The 19,195-nt window shown below is 46.6% G+C and overlaps 1 long non-coding RNA gene across 1 annotated transcript; it reads left to right on the top strand.

Moving 5' to 3' along the window:
* Nucleotides 1–12,243: 12,243 nt before the first annotated feature.
* LOC111833229 (uncharacterized) lies at nt 12,244–18,043 on the top strand. Its single transcript, XR_002835704.2, has 4 exons — nt 12,244–12,345; nt 14,679–14,742; nt 15,182–15,443; nt 17,403–18,043. It is a non-coding gene; the product is annotated as an uncharacterized lncRNA (long non-coding RNA).
* The last annotated feature ends 1,152 nt before the right edge of the window (nt 18,044–19,195 follow it).

The raw sequence follows: 19,195 nt of genomic DNA, 5'->3' as shown, positions 1-19,195 counted from the left end.
CCTCTCACCCGGCTGCACAAACTGGAACCGCTTCCGTAACGACACACCTTTGCCCTTATTGGCTGAAGAGTTTAGTTACACGCATGACATTTGTATCCCAGGCAGTTCCGATGCGTATTCTGCCATTTTTCCCAAATATCACATAAAGCAGTGAGAACTGGTTTTCAGTAAAATAAAGTTTAAATAAATGCTCTAATAGTACGCGTAAGTTAGTGGTTTATTTATTGTTAGTTACTGTAATGTTGCGCTGCTTTATTTAGTTAATCGTCCAGCCTGTGAAGAAGGCATTCAAGTAAGAATTGCATTGTAGTATGACTCATTTCCTGGCGCGTACAATTTATATTAGGTCAGCATTCACGGTTCGACTTCTGATATTAAGATCGAGTTATAGGTCAAACTGTTTGTTCGACTTTCAAGAAATTCTAGTTCTAGTGAGTTTGAGAACCGAGGTACCACTGTGTGTGTGTGTGTGTGTGTGTGTATGTATGTATATATATATATATATATATTTGTGTGTGTATATATATATCTGTGTGTGTGTGTGTCTGTGTATATATACACTCACCTAAAGGATTATTAGGAACACCTGTTCAATTTCTCATTATTGCAATTATCTAATCAACCAATCACATGGCAGTTGCTTCAGTGCATTTAGGGGTGTGGTCCTGGTCAAGACAATCTCCTGAACTCCAAACTGAATGTCAGAATGGGAAAGAAAGGTGATTTAAGCAATTTTGAGCGTGGCATGGTTGTTGGTGCCAGACGGGCCGGTCTGAGTATTTTCAGTTACTGGGATTTTCACGCACAACCATTTCTAGGGTTTACAAAGAATGGTGTGCAAAGGGAAAAACATCCAGTGTGCGGCAGTCCTGTGGGCAAAAATGCCTTGTTGATGCTAGAGGTCAGAGGAGAATGGGCCGACTGATTCAAGCTGATAGAAGAGCAACTTTGACTGAAATAACCACTCGTTACAACCGAGGTATGCAGCAAAGCATTTGTGAAGCCACAAGACGCACAACCTTGAGGCGGATGGGCTACAACAGCAGAAGACCCCACCGGGTACCACTCATCTCCACTACAAATATGAAAAAGAGGCTACAATTTGCACGAGCTCACCAAAATTGGACAGTTGAAGACTGGAAAAATGTTGCCTGGTCTGATGAGTCTCGATTTCTGTTGAGACATTCAAATGGTAGAGTCAGAATTTGGTGTAAACAGAATGAGAACATGGATCCATCATGCCTTGTTACCACTGTGCAGGCTGGTGGTGGTGGTGTAATGGTGTGGGGGATGTTTTCTTGGCACACTTTAGGCCCCTTAGTGCCAATTGGGCATCGTTTAAATGCCACGGCCTACCTGAGCATTGTTTCTGACCATGTCCATCCCTTTATGACCACCATGTACCCATCCTCTGATGGCTACTTCCAGCAGGATAATGCACCATGTCACAAAGCTCGAATCATTTCAAATTGGTTTCTTGAACATGACAATGAGTTCACTGTACTAAAATGGCCCCCACAGTCACCAGATGTCAACCCAATAGAGCATCTTTGGGATGTGGTGGAACGGGAGCTTCGTGCCCTGGATGTGCATCCCGCAAATCTCCATCAACTGCAAGATGCTATCCAACATTTCTAAAGAATGCTTTCAGCACCTTGTTGAATCAATGCCACGTAGAATTAAGGCAGTTCTGAAGGCGAAAGGGGGTCAAACCCCGTATTAGTATGGTGTTCCTAATAATCCTTTAGGTGAGTGTATATATGCCCTGCGATGAAATAGAGAGGGGGGATTCCACAAGGGGGTTAACGAGGGGAAGGAGCAGACTATCGGGGCAGGACACATTGTTTGGATACATTTATTTTCTTACTTTACAAATGACTGTTTTGATATATGTGCTTAGATGTGTTTAGTACAGTATATGCTCTTCATGTTTTATCTGGTTCATTTTGTGTTTAAATGCTAAAAAAAACATATTTAGGTGTAATTTTTTGGGGCCAGGAACCAATTAATTGGTTTTCCATTATTTCTTATGAGGAAAATTCAATCACAACTCGAACTTTTTAGGACTCGATCCGGAGTTTTGAACGGATTAACCTTGAGTTCTGAGGTACCACTGGCAAAAACTAGCAAATTCTGCACCCCCTTCCGACCAAGCAAAGGAGGGTTGCAGGTGACGTCACAGCACACCAGACCATGAAAGATTTGTTGTAATGACAATAACTGGCAAACCACTGTGAGGTTAACGTTACAGCACAGAGCAATGCCATTGGTTAACTTTACCTGACAAAAAAATTAGACAACAAACAATACATAATGATAATAATGTATGATGAATAATCAGCATGAGATTTATACTTGTAAATTTAAGGTGGAACATGGGAGAAAACCAGAGTACCCAAAGGAAAAGAATCTGAACACAGTGAGGAACTTGCAGACTCCACACATACAGCCAAGAACTACACCCACAATCCTGGCAATATGATACCATAGTAGCTCCAAGTAATCCACTATTCAACCTACCAGTAAATAACACATTTTATGAAGAGTTAAAATAGCTGTTGGAATAGGAAGCCGATTTCTTATCTACAAACAAAGTTCAGTCATTTGCCAAAGTTTTGTTTTTATTATTTTAAATAATGAAATAATGTTAACTAAGAACATTTTCTTTAGATAGTTTTGTTTATAATGGATATTTGAAAATAGCTGGTTTATGTCAGCTTACTTTGTAAACAGTGCGTGTGCATGTAGAAAGAGGTGTATCGATCTGTCTGTCTGCGTGTATGTATGGATGTATGTGTGTATTATATTTATATTACATTGTGGGGACCAAATGTACCCCACGATGTGATAAAAACCTGTTACTTTTACATTGTGGGGACCTTTTTTCAGGTCCCCACAAAGATCTGAGAATCCAATGAAATATCTAAAAATGCCAAAAGACGTCTATTTGGTTTGATTACTTATGGGTAAGGTTAGGGTTTTGTAGAGGTTAAGGTCGTCATGTTGGGATTACAGTTTTCTCCATAGAAATGAATGGAGAGTCCCCACAAAGATAGAATTACTGACCTGTGTGTGTGTATGTATTTACCACATTAGGGGGACCCAAGCTTGACATACCATGGGACCAGGGGTGGGTACCATTTCAGGATGATCAGGCTTACGGAGATGAATGAGCCCTCCGTAGCTGCCTCTGCGGACAGACATTCTGCCGTACATTCATAAGAACAATCACTCATGGAAATGAGACCCGCATCTGCTTGCCTGATAAACAGAGGACCCTTTGTTATTCGTATTAGCCTGAAATGGCAGTGTGGGGAGTGGGTGGTGTGGTGGGGTGGGGGGTGGGGTACAACTCAGATATGTCACCGTGTGCATTCAGCCACCTGTGTATATTTACCTTCATTTTGCTTCATTTACCATCATCAATGGTAACCGTGACGCAGTAGCGGATGTGTTTAACGGCATGACCGCCGTGATACTGCGTTTCCATTGAGACCGCTAATAATCCCCCATGCGGTTTCATCCCGGAAGCACGTCAGGCCCTGATTGAGTTAATTGCACCAGTAGGAATAACTAGGAATAAAACCAGCTACAAAGGGCTTTAGAAGCCACAGGTTTCCTTTGTTTTCCTTTGATATAATAACAGTTACCATCTCTAAATAAAGTCTGCTCTAGACATTAGACATCCCACTCCAGCTTTATTGGTCACCCGGGTTACTGTGATAGGCCCCTCCTCCCTTTGTCTAAGGACGCAAGCTCAGAAACCCAAATTCTTCATACTTTAACTTCATATAAATTGTATGTAAAAGTCTGAATTTGTGTACTTGTTTGGTTAACAAAAAAAAAGCAGCTTTGTTCTCAACAACATTAACAAACATTAACCAGGTGAAACGCAGAGCACTGTGGCATTAGCGGGGAAAATCACGCTGCAGAGTTCAGCCGGCATTGACATTTCCCTGCTGGAGGCCGCGGAGGATGAAGGGAGCTGAAAATAAAAGCGGCCAGCAGAGGAGGATGTCATGGGGAAGGCAGCTGACACCTGATATGGGGGCAGCGTGCTCCGCTGCCTTACTGCTGCAGAATAAGGGGTTTAAAATGGCACACGCTGAAGAATCACATCTCTCCCCACTGATGGCCGGCCCGCATCGCCTGTCAGAGTAGGGGGCCGCCTCTGCTCCATCATTAACCACCAGCGGTTTATGCTCTCCCCCCCCCGTCCCACGCCTGCTGTGTGGCCACTTCTGTGCCCTGTGCCTCGCACTGCCCCTGCCCAATACAGGGCAATTCACCAGCCACTCTTTCTCCACAGGCAAGCCAGGCCAAAACTGCCCCCACCAAACCCAGACCACACTTACCTACCAAAAACAAAGGAAGATAAAATATATACAGCTGCCCTATCTCCCTGACACCCAAAAACAGGTACAAACAAGGCAGACAAAATGCTCCATTCCCTCTACCTGCAGTGATGGAGAAACATACAAACAATATTTACAGATATGTACAGTCATTTACATACATTACATTCTGTAAAACAGGACGTTAAATGAAAATGATCGAATATTCCCATAGCCACAGGTTAATCTGCCCTGCTGTAGCGCAAGATGTCTACAGTACGAATTAGTTTGGATACTTTGCAGATTGTTCTGTATTTTAAACTTTATTGTGGATTATCAAAGCACAATGTGAAAACATTTAGTCCAATATTGTACTGTAACATTACACGTCAGGCAGTGCTGTACGGTACAGTGTCTTTGTTGGCTGACAGCCTACCTACTATGGAGGCCTAAGAGTGCCAAAATTAAGTAAATAAATACACCAATAATTAATTAATTAAATGTGCCATGAATTGTTTAAAATGGGAAATATAAAGAGAAACTATTACTTAAATGTGTCATGAATTATTTAAAATGGGAAATAAAAATATTGTTAATTAAATGTGCCATGAATTATTATCTACCATTAGAAATAAAATCATTATTAATTAATTACATGTGTCATTTACAATTATTTCACTATTTATTTAATTTTGGCACTTTCACCACATTAATTAATTTTATCTGTCAGTGTGACCCATCAAAATCAGTAGGCGGGACAAACAATGATCTATCTGGATCTTGTGCAGCCGATTGTTTTGGTCTGAAGCTGTGTCATTTCCAACATGGCGCTACCAATCATGGACCAGGCCCAACACTGCGCATGTACAGTATTCACATTTTGCGGCAGACCGTGATTCAGGGCATGGATGTCGTGTATCATCACTCATTGGTCACGTATTGTGAGATGAGTCATTGATGTTTATATTTGTAGTTCAGCCGTCACTTTATTGTGGTATTTAAACCATATTGCTTTGCCGATTGTAATATTTGCATGACAGTAATCTTACATAAGGTTTTTCCCAATGGTATTGCTGAATAGATGCCTTTTCTTTAGAAATTGTAATAAAATTGAGGTGTATATCAATCTAATCTTGTGTACCCATATTGCTTATCAAGGGGCTGTGATATATGTACAGCATTTTCTAAAAGTCACTCCAAAATAATAGTTAAGAACTTTTATTTGCACAACATAAACAATGTTTATGTTGTGCGGTTTGGCCCAAGATAAAACAATCGGTCGTCTGTCAGAAACAAATATAATTTGCTTCATTTAGCACCACAAGACACAGCTGCCATAACTGACACGAGTGTGTAGTAATTACACTGATACAATTAAAAAAAGAAACGACTAAGGAGAAAAAAAAGCAGGCTTAGTTTAAGTAACTTCACAGCACATCGAACTGGGTAACATTAAAGTAATGTCACCTTTGACTGTAAAATTGATGGCCATACCCTGTATTTTACGTCGCTCCTTCTGAAGCACATTTGGCATTAAAGGCCTAATGCGAAATAAAATCTTTTAAAGTCGAAGGACTCCATCATTATCCTGTTAATTCTCTTTCCTCTCTGTCGACATTATCACCAAAAATCAACAAACGATTAAATGTGACGCGATGCCATAAAGAAGTCGCAAGCGTGCGCATGCGTAGTAGCGGAAGTTACATTTTCGGTAGGTGTAACATTTTCGGTAGTGACACCCCTACCTATATCGCTCAATTAAGGCCGTTGCGAAATTCTTCTTCTTCTTGATTATTATAGGTAGCAATGTAAAAACAAATACTGTCATCTATTGTCTCGGAGTATGTTGACGGGTCCCGTACCGATCCATTATCTGGGATCTATTTGATTTGACTTGCTGTACAGGGTAACCAATCAGATGTTACTCTCGGTTGACGACCCGCAGTGACAGATAAAATTAATTCATGATGTGGTGAAAGTGGCAAAATTAAATAAATAGTGAAATAATTGTAAATGACACATGTAATTCATTAATAATGATTTTATTTCTAATGGTAGATAATAATTCATGGTATATTTAATTAAGGATATTTTTATTTCCCATTTTAAATAATTCATGACACATTTAAGTAATAATTTATCTTTATATTTCCCATTTTAAACAATTCATGGCACATTTAATGAATTAATTATTGGTGTATTTATTTATTTAATTTTGGCACTCTTAGCCCTCCATAACCTACAGCCTACCCACTCTCTACCTACAGCCTACTCACTCTTTACCTATTGCCTTCCCACTCTGTACCTACAGCCTACCTACCACCTACCCACTCTCTACCTACAGCCTACCTACCACCTACCCACTCTCTACCTACAGCCTACTCACTCTTTACCTACAGCCTACCCACTCTCTACCTACAGCCTACCCACTCTCTACCTATCGCCTTCCCTCTCTCTACCTACAGCCTACCTACCACCTACCCACTCGCTACCTACAGCCTACCCACTCTCTACCTACAGCCTACCCACTCTCTACCTACAGCCTACCCACTCTCTACCTACCACCTACCCACTCTCTACCTACAGCCTACGCACTCTCTACCTACCACCTACTCACTCTCTACCTACAGCCTACCCACTCTCTACCTACCACCTACTCACTCTCTATCTACAGCCTACCCACTCTCTACCTACAGCCTACCCACTCTCTACCTACCGCCTACCCACTCTCTACCTACAGCCTACCTACCACCTACCCACTCTCTACCTACAGCCTACCTACCACCTACCCACTCTCTACCTACCACCTACCCACTCTCTACCTACCGCCTACCCACTCTCTACCTACCACCTACCCACTCTCTACCTACAGCCTACCTACAGCCTACCCACTCTCTACCTACCGCCTACCCACTCTACCTACAGTCTACCTACCGCCTACCCACTCTCTACCTACAGCCTACCCACTCTCTACCTACCACCTACCCACTCTCTACCTACAGCCTACCCACTCTCTACCTATAGCCTACCTACTGCCTACCCACTCTCTACCTACAGCCTACCCACTCTCTACCTACAGCCTAGCTACCGCCTACCCACTCTCTACCTACAGCCTACCCACTCTCTACCTATAGCCTACCCACTCTCTACCTACAGCCTACCCACTCTCTACCTACAGCCTACCTACTACCTACCCACTCTCTACCTACAGCCTACCCACTCTCTACCTATAGCCTACCTACAGCCTACCCACTCTCTACCTACAGCCTACCCACTCTCTACCTACCACCTACCCACTCTCTACCTACAGCCTACCCACTCTCTACCTATAGCCTACCTACAGCCTACCCACTCTTTACCTACCACCTACCCACTCTCTACCTACAGCCTACCTACTCTCTACCTACAGCCTACCCACTCTCTACCTATCGCCTTCCCACTCTCTACCTACCGCCTACCCACTCTCTACCTACAGCCTACCTACCACCTACCCACTCTCTACCTACAGCCTACCTACAGCCTACCCACTCTCTACCTATCGCCTACCTACTCTCTACCTACAGCCTACCCACTCTCTACCTACAGCCTACCTACAGCCTACCCACTCTCTACCTATCGCCTACCTACTCTCTACCTACAGCCTACCCACTCTCTACCTACAGCCTACCCACTCTCTACCTACCACCTACCCACTCTCTACCTACAGTCTACCTACTCTCTACCTACAGCCTACCCACTCTCTACCTATCGCCTTCCCACTCTCTACCTACCGCCTACCCACTCTCTACCTACAACCTACCTACCACCTACCCACTCTCTACCTACAGCCTACCTACAGCCTACCCACTCTCTACCTATCGCCTACCTACTCTCTACCTACAGCCTACCCACTCTCTACCTACAGCCTACCCACTCTCTACCTACCACCTACCCACTCTCTACCTACAGTCTACCTACTCTCTACCTACAGCCTACCCACTCTCTACCTATCGCCTACCTACCACCTACCCACTCTCTACCTACAGCCTACCTACAGCCTACCTACTCTCTACCTATCGCCTACCCACTCTCTACCTACAGCCTACCCACTGTCTAGCTACCGCCTTACCACACGTTTTAAAAGTTTTATTGTAATTTTTCATGCCACGGCCATTAGTGTGAATAGATGTTTATAGAAAGGATGTTAAATGGGGGATATGTGTACAGTGTACCCTTTCTCCTGAGGAACAAACACAATCAAACACAGAAGAAACACAGTAGCACAGTAACATAACATAACATTACACAGTGCAGCACAGTGCAGCACAGCACAGCACAGTGCAGCACAGCACAGCACAGTAGAGAAACACAATCACAAGCCTCACTCTCTTCGGGCTTCTCTTCCTGGCCTTTATAACCTCACGGGACTTCACACAAAAGGCCTCTGGATATCACAGTGCCCCCTGTAGGACAGCAGAAGAACAGGGAGAGAGAGAGACAGAGACTACAGGCAGGCACATAATAGCCATCACAAGGGGGGCTAGTAGGGGCTAAGACCTCCCATTCAGACACGTAGGCCCACCTAGTTAACAGTTTTTACTCTTAACCCGCCCACACACTCATGAAAATCTTGGAGCAGGCCATTACATTTGTTCCACCTCTGACACTGCACTTGGCTGGCCACTTGAGCACTAAGAATCCATGTCTTATGTAGTTTTAATGACTGATTTGTGCTGCTTTTATATATAAACCTGTTTTGTATGAGCCACAAATCTTAGTTTTGTAGGTCTTTGTGGATTGCCAGGGGGTGGGGGGTGGGGGGTGCTGAGATGACCCAGGCCAGCAGTAGCGAGAATAGCCCTGATTCAACCTGGAGAAGCTGAACTGAAGGTTGGTGGAACTTCAAAAGGAGAGATGACATGGTCCATCTTAATGCAGTTCATGTTTATATAGTGCGTTACCCAACATAGTCACCCCAAAGCACTTGACAAGAGTGTGTGGCAATCCATCCATCCACCCATACATCCATCCATTTTATATACCTGCTTGTCTTATGCAGGATCCATTTATACAAAATTTAGCATGAATCAGGTAATAGGAACATAATGCCAGAAGACAGTGGAGGAAGGAAACCAAAAACTCATAGGTGAGGAGAAAAACACACACTTAGACATGAAGGGCGGCTGGGTGGTCAGCATACTGACAAAATGTTCCATAATTGCTTTTGGACTTTATAAGCTAAGCAGCCCCCTGAGGGCTAATTGGCTAAAGTATTTTTTTGTATCTGTCTGGAATTTGTGTTGTTCTATACGCTCACCGCAGCGAGAGGATTTGTATATGGTGTGAAAATATCCACACTTCACCCTGTTTTCCAGCCTAACTTGAAAATTTGTTGCTTAGCGACAATGAATATTTCCTCGATGGCCTTGTTCATAATAGCAGTGTGAAGTTGAGACTATTAAATTTAGTTTTCTCATGCCCCCTGCTCTTCACTGAAATGTCAGGACATACAGGACGAAGGGTCTGAGGGCAGGCATTGTGGTGAAACAGAAGGGGGTTTACTGAAGTCAATGAACAGAGGACTGGTTGACTCCCCATCCTGGGCTGTTCCCAGCATTGTGCCCCTAGCCTCCAAGAAAGTCTATGAACCCCTGTGACCCTAAATAGGATAAGCGGTTACAGAAAATGGATGGATGGATGAACAGACAGGATATAAACAGGATCATGAGGCATCAAAATGGGAGGACTGGAACAAGGGAGGACATAATGATGAGACAAACAGGGATGATGAGACAAACAGGTACTTAAGTACAAGAGGCTAAAGAGGCAGTTGGGAGCGATCTCCACATGAGGGTAGGAACAAGACGCAAAACAAGAGGGATACACGTGTAACAGGTGTGGCCCGTTAGGGCCATGACCGAGAGGAGGTAAGCTGGGGTAAGACAGTACCCCTGAGGTGGGCACTCTGGGCACAGGGGTAAAGACAGGGCACTCCGGGACAGAGACTAGACCAGATGAGACATCAACAGGGCTGGGACAATGGGACAGCAAAGAGGACGTTCAACAAGACACAAACACCAGGACGGGACGGTCAAGTAGAAGGACAACAGAGACAGGTGTATAAAAAAAAATCAGTGAGTCATTGGTGACACAAACCAGGAGAAAACAAAGGTAGGTCAGGGTACTGGGACCAGGGCCAAGGAGCAATGAACCAAAATGAACCAATGTCTAGAGATTACGACCTCCCTCCCTTGAGCCCCGGCTGTTACCAGTCGCCACTCCAGGACCTGGAACAAGTTCTGGCCAAAGCTTCACAGAGCGGGATTCAGGGCAAGACCCAGAGGGTCCCACTCTAAGTCCAAGACGTGGTGGGCACTGGTGGGATGGCAGGAGATGTGGCAGATGCTGGCAGGACTCCAGGAGGCGACAAGGCAGGATCCAACGGGACAGCAGAAGATGGTGAGGCAGCATCCGATGGAATGGCAAGATGCAGCAGGATAGCAGCCGGGCCACCTGGAGGCAAGCAGGGCGCAGCCGGGTCACCTGGAGGCAAGCAGGGCGCAGCCGGGCCACCTGGAGGCAAGCAGGGCGTAGGAGACGGGGACTTGGGTAGAGTGGCAACTTCCGGGCCAGAAGCTTGGTGCACAGGTGGAGCTGCCCCCTCTGTCAGGAGACTGGAGCGTGAGTAGAGTGGCCCTTTTTGGGGCGGGAGCCAGGAGCATGGGCAGAGTCACCCTCTCTGGGCCAGGAACCTGTAGTGTGGGGGGAGCGGCCCTCTCAGGAGCCTCTAGTTCAGTAACCTGGGACTTGGATTGCAAGGCCCCTTCCGAGCCAGGCTCTGGAGGCCCATAAGAAGCAGATACAGCCCCTCCCTGGCCAGACCCTGGAAAATTGGGCAGGGCAGGCCCCTGTGAGCCAGACTCTGGAGGCTCGGATGGAGAAGTGGCCCATTCTGGGCCAGGTTCTAGGGGCACAGTCAAGGCAAAGAGACTCCAAAGGCACAATGGAGGCAAGGATGGGCAGAGCGGGCCCCTGTGGGCCAGGGTCTAGAGGCTCAGGATGAGCGGCGGCCCCAGTCAGGTTGGGTTCGGGAGGTTCGGGACAAGCAGCTGTCCCTTCCAGGATGGGCTCAGGAGACTTGGATGCGGTGGCAGCTTCCCAGGGGCAGGGCTCTGGAGGCACCAGATCAGGCAAGAAGGCAGCTACGGGTGCAGCCAACGTTCTCTGCATCTTCCTCCTACAGCTGGAGGTGGCGGGCAGAGCTGGGGCTACCTGTAGGGAGCCTGCAGGTAGATTTGTGGTGAGCTGTGAGTAGCCAGCTGGTAGAGCTGCTGCGAGTTGAGGGGAGCCGGAGGGCAGAGCTGTGGTGATCTGCAGGGAGCCGAAAGGTGAAGCCGCAGAGAGCTGGAGGGAGCTAGCGGGCTGAGCACCTTCAGGCACGACCACTTATCACAGTGCCTTCACCAGGTGCTGGACCATCTCCACCTCCTGGGGATCCACATCTGGGGTGAGTCCGGACAGCACCCTTTCCACGCACAGGAAGAGGTATTCATCCAGGCGACCAAAGAAGTCCTCGGCTTGTAGGCGGATGGTGCGGGAGGATCCTGTGGTTCAGGAGACCACGCTGGCTTCTTCTTCTGGGGAACATGGGAAATCCAGTCCATGGGATACAGGGAGGCCTGAAAGCCTGGACTGAGGTAACCACTGCAAGGTTTCTTTGAGAGTGCGGTCATTCTGTCATGACATATGGATGAAGGACTCAAGGGCAGGCATTGTGGCAAAACAAAAGGGTGTTTATTGAACTCAATGAACAGAGACTGGAAATAAACGGGTTTACGAGGGATAAAAATGGGAGGACTGGAACAAGGGAGGGCACAGGCAATACAAAGGTTCAACGTCAGTGACCGGACTGGGGATGACGAGACAAACAGGTACTTATGTACAAACACTACTAAGGGGCTAACGAGAGTCAGCTGGAAGCGATTTTCAAATGAGAGTTAGGAACAAGTGGCAAGACAAGAGGAATACACAAGTAAGTAACCAGTGTAGCCTTTTACGTAGGACCATTTTAGGACAGGGAGAAGATGGGCAGAGATAAGACAGTGCCTATGTCTAAGTAATTTTAGCAGCTGTAGCAAAATTGATTTGAAACCACAGGCTAGCTGCCCTGAATGTGGAATTTAAAAAAGTGTGTGTGAATTTCAGTTGTAGTGAGGCCACATTTGCACCTGTGAAAAGTGTTCATTTGTTGTTTATAATGTGTTGGTTCAGAGGGTAGAGCTGTTGCCGCAGACTGGGGTTCGTATCCTCCTCTGCATGTGAAATTGTTTTTTCATCTGTACTTCCACTGTGTTCTGTGGTTTCCTGCTTCAGTCCCATTACCTGGTGTCTCTAAAGTGCCCTGTGTGTGATGGAGAGTATTGAGAACAAATGGTTTAAGACAAATTTGGACAAATCCCTGTATATGTACATATGTGTGTATATATATGTATATATGTATATGTGTGTGTGTGTATGTATGTATGTATGTATACACTCACCTAAAGGATTATTAGGAACACCATACTAATACGGTGTTTGACCCCCTTTCGCCTTCAGAACTGCCTTAATTCTACGTGGCATTGATTCAACAAGGTGCTGAAAGCATTCTTTAGAAATGTTGACCCATATTGATAGGATTGCATCTTGCAGTTGATGGAGATTTGTGGGATGCACATCCAGGGCACGAAGCTCCCGTTCCACCACATCCCAAAGATGCTCTATTGGGTTGAGATCTGGTGACTGTGGGGGCCATTTTAGTACAGTGAACTCATTGTCATGTTCAAGAAACCAATTTGAAATGATTCGAGCTTTGTGACATGGTGCATTATCCTGCTGGAAGTAGCCATCAGAGGATGGGTACATGGTGGTCATAAAGGGATGGACATGGTCAGAAACAATGCTCAGGTAGGCCGTGGCATTTAAACGATGCCCAATTGGCACTAAGGGGCCTAAAGTGTGCCAAGAAAACATCCCCCGCACCATTACACCACCACCACCAGCCTGCACAGTGGTAACAAGGCATGATGGATCCATGTTCTCATTCTGTTTACGCCAAATTCTGACTCTACCATTTGAATGTCTCAACAGAAATCGAGACTCATCAGACCAGGCAACATTTTTCCAGTCTTCAACTGTCCAATTTTGGTGAGCTTGTGCAAATTGTAGCCTCTTTTTCCTATTTGTAGTGGAGATGAGTGGCACCCGGTGGGGTCTTCTGCTGTTGTAGCCCATCCGCCTCAAGGTTGTGTGTGTTGTGGCTTCACAAATGCTTTGTTGCATACCTCGGTTGTAACGAGTGGTTATTTCAGTCAAAGTTGCTCTTCTATCAGCTTGAATCAGTCGGCCCATTCTCCTCTGACCTCTAGCATCAACAAGGCATTTTCACCCACAGGACTGCTGCATACTGGATGTTTTTCCCTTTGCACACCATTCTTTGTAAACCCTAGAAATGGTTGTGCGTTAAAATCCCAGTAACTGAGCAGATTGTGAAATACTCAGACCGGCCCATCTGGCACCAACAACCATGCCACGCTCAAAATTGCTTAAATCACCTTTCTTTCCCATTCTGACATTCAGTTTGGAGTTCAGGAGATTGTCTTGACCAGGACCACACCCCTAAATGCATTGAAGCAACTGCCATGTGTTTGGTTGATTAGATAATTGCATTAATGAGAAATTGAACAGGTGTTCCTAATAATCCTTTAGGTGAGTGTATATATATATATATATATATTTCAGCAGCTGTTATCCATATACCTAGCATTGTGTATATGTTTCTTTTTTTCTTACATTTTTACTTATATATTTATACAGTTTTAGAAATTGTTTTCTATTGTTTTTATTATCTGTATTGTTATTTTTTTGCTGATCCTATGGATCCTGTCCTTTTTTGTACTGTCTTTTTTCATTATTGCTGCTGTTTCTCAAAGAATTTCCCCATTGTGGGATTAATAAAGTCTAATCTAATCTAAATTTAAATGGCAAGACTTTACTTGAGCTGGCACAAATATACTATTATGCTCTTAATTAATCATGAATTATGTCTTACTAAATGTATTAATTAACTATGGGCTGATATTTGTGCCACTAGAAACTGAATATGAATTTTGTATATTTGAATCTGCAATTATCCGCATTGCAAAACTGAATCTGAATTTAATAGTTTGAATCAGAATTCCAATAACTTGAAACAGCATTTATCCTACCTGGAAAGTTTTCAGTTTGCAAATTCAATTTCAATCTATTGTGACACAGATCCGGGTCCTTTAGGAAAAGTAATTGACCGCAGGTTCACAACGCAACTCATTTCCACGTTTATGACAGTTCTGCAGGTCAGGTAAAGTGGAGGCGTGCCGGGATGTCAGAAAAACAAATGCTGGATTCGCAGGTTTGTCGTTACCTTGTGATACATATGAGAATAAGCTTTATATACACAAGCGATAGCATAAAGATTAACCATACGTCTGGTTAGTATATGGTAGTATATGTGGTTAAATGAACGATTTCTGGCACTGCTAGTTTATGTTAATATGGTAGACTAATGCAAAACTAGCTACGGTTATGAATTTTACTTCTAGTTTAGTTTATGTTATGGCTCGCCTGTTCATTTCGTGGCTTTCTAGCAGTGTTTATGCTGAATATCTTTTAAAATATTCATCTCGCCGATATGAGGCGGAAATCAGTATTAATTTTATGTGAGTATGGAATATTATTTAGCACTTCATAATGCATAGAGAATGTAAATATGACCAATAAAGTTATGTCCATGCAATATGACATTTTTGTGGTGTTCTTGACTCTTTTCCTTTCTTAAACACCTATGCAAGAAACATCTCCTGGATGCCCTGGTATGCATCATCAGTGATGTATCCTGGGGTCAACAGGTGTTTCGGGTGTCGCAACATCAGACACCCTCGCCCAGGCGACCCAGCCGGGGGTGATCGGGCCCCGACTTGCGTACCAGTAGCTACCCACGGATCAGCCCTCTTGAGCCACAGCCACCATGTGGCTTTCTCTGCAGCTTCACTCACAGCCTGGATAGCCCTCTTCGTGGCTGCCCCAGTCACCCCCAGCCGGCCGTGTGTTTTGGTAATGAAAATTACTAATTACATAGAACATTAAATTTTTGTGGAGAAAAAAACACTGAATATGAAATATTAAGTTTGTTAACCAAATGTGTTTACATCCGCGATAAACTCAAAATGGCGAATGGGGGCGTGTCAGTGTCACGCCCGGCTCGTCCAATCCTCGTGTGTGCCACGCCCCCCTCGTTACTGTTATGTTCAACTTGTTCCATGTATTTAGTCCGCGTCTGAGTCAGTATTCCCCAGATCCGTCATTGATGTGCTTCACCGTCTGCCTTGTTTGTTTGTATAAACCCACTTGCTTTACATTCTTGCCTACCTGCTTTCTTCCTTCCCTGCAAGCGTAACACCCAGCTCTCCATACAGCTTCAAAGAGAGTTTGCTGCCTTTACCCCAACTTCTCCGCAGGGCGATTTGGAACGGTTGGCACACAAATTGAGGAGACTTCTCCAGTTGCGAGCAGAACAGACTCCCTCAAAAGCGCCAGCGCCTGTCCAACCTGTCCTGCCTGACTCACTGGCGCCACCTGTCCTGCCCGTCCCACCTGCCTCGCTGGCGCCATCTGTCCTGCCCGTCCCGCTTGTTCCGGCGGCCGCCATACCGCCCCCTGCTGGACTCATGCCCGAGGTTCCTGCTGCGGCAGTTGCTGCTACGGTGCCCCCTGCTGGCCACACGCCCGAGGTCCTTGCTGTGGCGGTTCCTGCTGTGGCAGTTGCTGCTATGCCGCCCCCTGCTGGCCACGAGTCAGCGGTGCCTGCTGAGGTGCCCCCTGCTGGCCACGAGTCAGTGCTGCCTGCTGCCACCGCCACGCCTGCAGCCCTGCCTGATGTCGCCACCTTGCCCGTCTCGCCCGTCCTGCCTGCTTCGCCAGTGCCCCCTGCTGGCCGAGAGTTGGTGGTGCCTGCTGCGGCGCCCCCTGCTGGCCGAGAGTGGGCGGTCACTGCTGCACCACCCTCGCCTGAGGTCCTGCCAGCTCTGCCCGCAACTGAGGTCCTGCCAGCTCCACCCGCGCCTGAGGTCCTGCTAGCTCCGCCCATCCTGCCCGTCTCTGCCCGCTGCTGCTCGCGAAGCTCCTGCTCGCGAGGCTCCTGCTCCGGCTCCCCCTCCACCTGCAGCTGCACCCAGGGCTTCTGCGCCGGCCCCGCCTCCTGCTCCCCCGGAGGCGCCTGCTACAGCCCCGCCTCCACTCTTGCCTAAGGTCCCTACGCCCGCTGTCCCAGCTCCGCACGAGGCTCCTAGGCCTCTGCCTCCTGCTCTGCCCGAGGCCCTGACACCAACCCCTGAAATCTCTGTCCCCGAGGAGGTCCCGGATTGTATTACCCTACTGGGTCCCAGGGACTGGGGTGGTGGAAGATCGCCCATGTGTCCCTTGGTTGTAGCTCGGTGGCTGCCTGTGGGTCCTGAGGCTCCTGCTCGGCTGTCGCCTCCAGGTCCCCCTCCGGTGCCTCGTCGCCTGCCTGCGGTCCCTCCAGCGGCACCCCATCACCCGCCTTCGGGTCCCCTTGCTTCAGCTTGGCGTCGGACGGCGCCTTTCCCGACTCCGGCTGCGCCTTTGCCTGCCGCGGCTTCCCCCTCCTGCTTGCCTGCACTAGTATCCCCTCCTGCTCCCTCCCCGCCTCCTCTGTCAGTCCCTCTGTCTGTCTCCTCGTCCCGTGTGGTCCCCTCCGGCTCCGGCCTCCCATCCGCCTGTGGCCCCTTGGGCTCCCCATTGTCCTCCTGCCTTTGTTCCGCCTCCTTCCTTCATCCCTCCTGTTTTTACTCCTAGTCCCTGTGTGTCTCCTCTGTTTACTCCTGGTCCTTTTGTTCCCCCGTTCTTTGTGCTCTCCATGTCTCCTTTCCTGGTCTGCTTGTCTACGTTACCTGTTTTGTGTCGGGTCTTGTCCTACTTCCTGTCCCTGTGCTTGTTCTGTGTTTCTGTTCTGTTCCCAGTCCCTCATTGATGTTCTTTGCTCTTGTTTTCCAGGTCCTGTTTCCCCAGTCTCGTCTCGTCCGTCACCTCCCCTTTGGGGAGGGGGGGGTTCTGTCACGCCCGGCTCGTCCGATCCTCGTGTGTGCCACGCCCCCCTCGTTACCTCTTGTTAATTCCCGATTGTATTCACCTGTTGCCTGTTATGTTGAATTTGTTCCATGTATTTAGTCCGCGTCTGAGTCAGTATTCCCCAGATCCGTCATTGATGTGCGTCACAGTCTGCCTTGTTTGTTTGAATAAACCAGCTTGCTGTACATTCTTGCCTACCTGTCTTCGTCCTTCCCTGCGAGCGTAACAGTCAGACAGTGCAGACACGTGACTGACAAAAACCGATGCAAGGTTTGCTACTGAAGGAAGGGATTCGCAAAAGGTCACGGCTGGGTATTTAAAAAAAACAACTAGAGATGGTCATGCCACCATTATGTTCAGCCGAGGGACCAAACAGTAAAAGATGATTGACAAACATCACCTAGGGGTGTGGATCAAGGGAGAAAACAACAATGGTGAATGGTTGAAGAAATGATGATACTTAAGTGATGAGATATTGTTACACGATATGAAAATGTATAAAAATTAGTGTAAAACAGTATTGGACACACTCTTGCAGAGTGTCCAGCCTTGGCTGTAACCTCACTGTGGCAGTAAAGGCTGAATCTGAAGATCTACACAAGCGGCTCCTGACTCCTGATTGGCGGGGAAGAAAAAAACACAACACGAGTGCATCGATACACATACCCCTGTATCGATCTAAATATAAAGTTATAAAGCGGGTTTGAAGTGCTATGCGTCTGGTCTGCTGCATGTCTACAGCGCTCTCTGTGTACTGTGCTAATAACCGGAAGCATCAGTTGGACTGGCGTTTAATATGGTGATCTGTATAAGCAGCGCTCGAAGTGGAGAAATAAAAGTGTCGCTACTGTATTGACCGTGAGAACGGCGGCGGGGATGTTGGGAACAACAGAAGCGCCTCAATAACACTAACGGTACTGCGCACGGTGCCCCGCCACTCTCGCGTGACGCTTGTCTCTGAGTAGCAGAGTACTGGCAACTTGTGAGAAGTGGTGGTACGATAAAGATTAAAATATAGCAGTTCCGGTACTGCTTAATTTTTATATGATGACTGCGTATATGATCCTGCATTTGCGCTTGTGACACCCCGGCACACGCCTCCTCTTTACCCCGATCTGCAGAACTGTCGTAAACGTGGAAATGAGTTGCGTTGTGAACCTGCGGTCGATTACTTTTCCTCAAGGACCCGGATGTGTGTCACAATAGATTGAAATTGAATTTGCGAACTGAAAACTTTTCAGGGAGGATAAATGCTGTTTCCAAGTTATTGGAATTCAGATTCAAACTATTAAATTCAGATTCAGTTTTGCAATGCGGATAACTGCAGATTCAAATATACAAAATTCATATTCAGTTTCTAGTGGCACAAATATCAGCCCATAATTAACCACAAGCTATATTTGTTCATGAGTTGTACTTGAATAGTAACTAAGTTACTACTAGGTTAGTAAGGAGCTGTATTGTGAAATGTCACCCAATGGGTGTTTTTCACAAGAGAAACTGTTCAGCCTCCGACATTCGGCATCACGGAGATCACTAGGAAGCCCCGCCCTGCATGCTAGGTGACAGCAGTAACAGCTGGTGCCAGGCACGTCACACTTTATATTTAATAATCCTGCAATCCAGAGCTGGCCGATCCATGGATCGCGAGATAAATAATGTCCCCATGGTTGGCAAAATGTTCCAAGGGGGAACCCCCTCCTCCAGTTAACAAAAAT

Source organism: Paramormyrops kingsleyae, chromosome 1, assembly GCF_048594095.1.
Source record: "Paramormyrops kingsleyae isolate MSU_618 chromosome 1, PKINGS_0.4, whole genome shotgun sequence".
Taxonomy (NCBI): domain Eukaryota; kingdom Metazoa; phylum Chordata; class Actinopteri; order Osteoglossiformes; family Mormyridae; genus Paramormyrops; species Paramormyrops kingsleyae.
The sequence above is the reverse complement of the archived record's forward strand: the minus strand, read 5'-3'. Positions and strand labels throughout refer to the sequence as shown.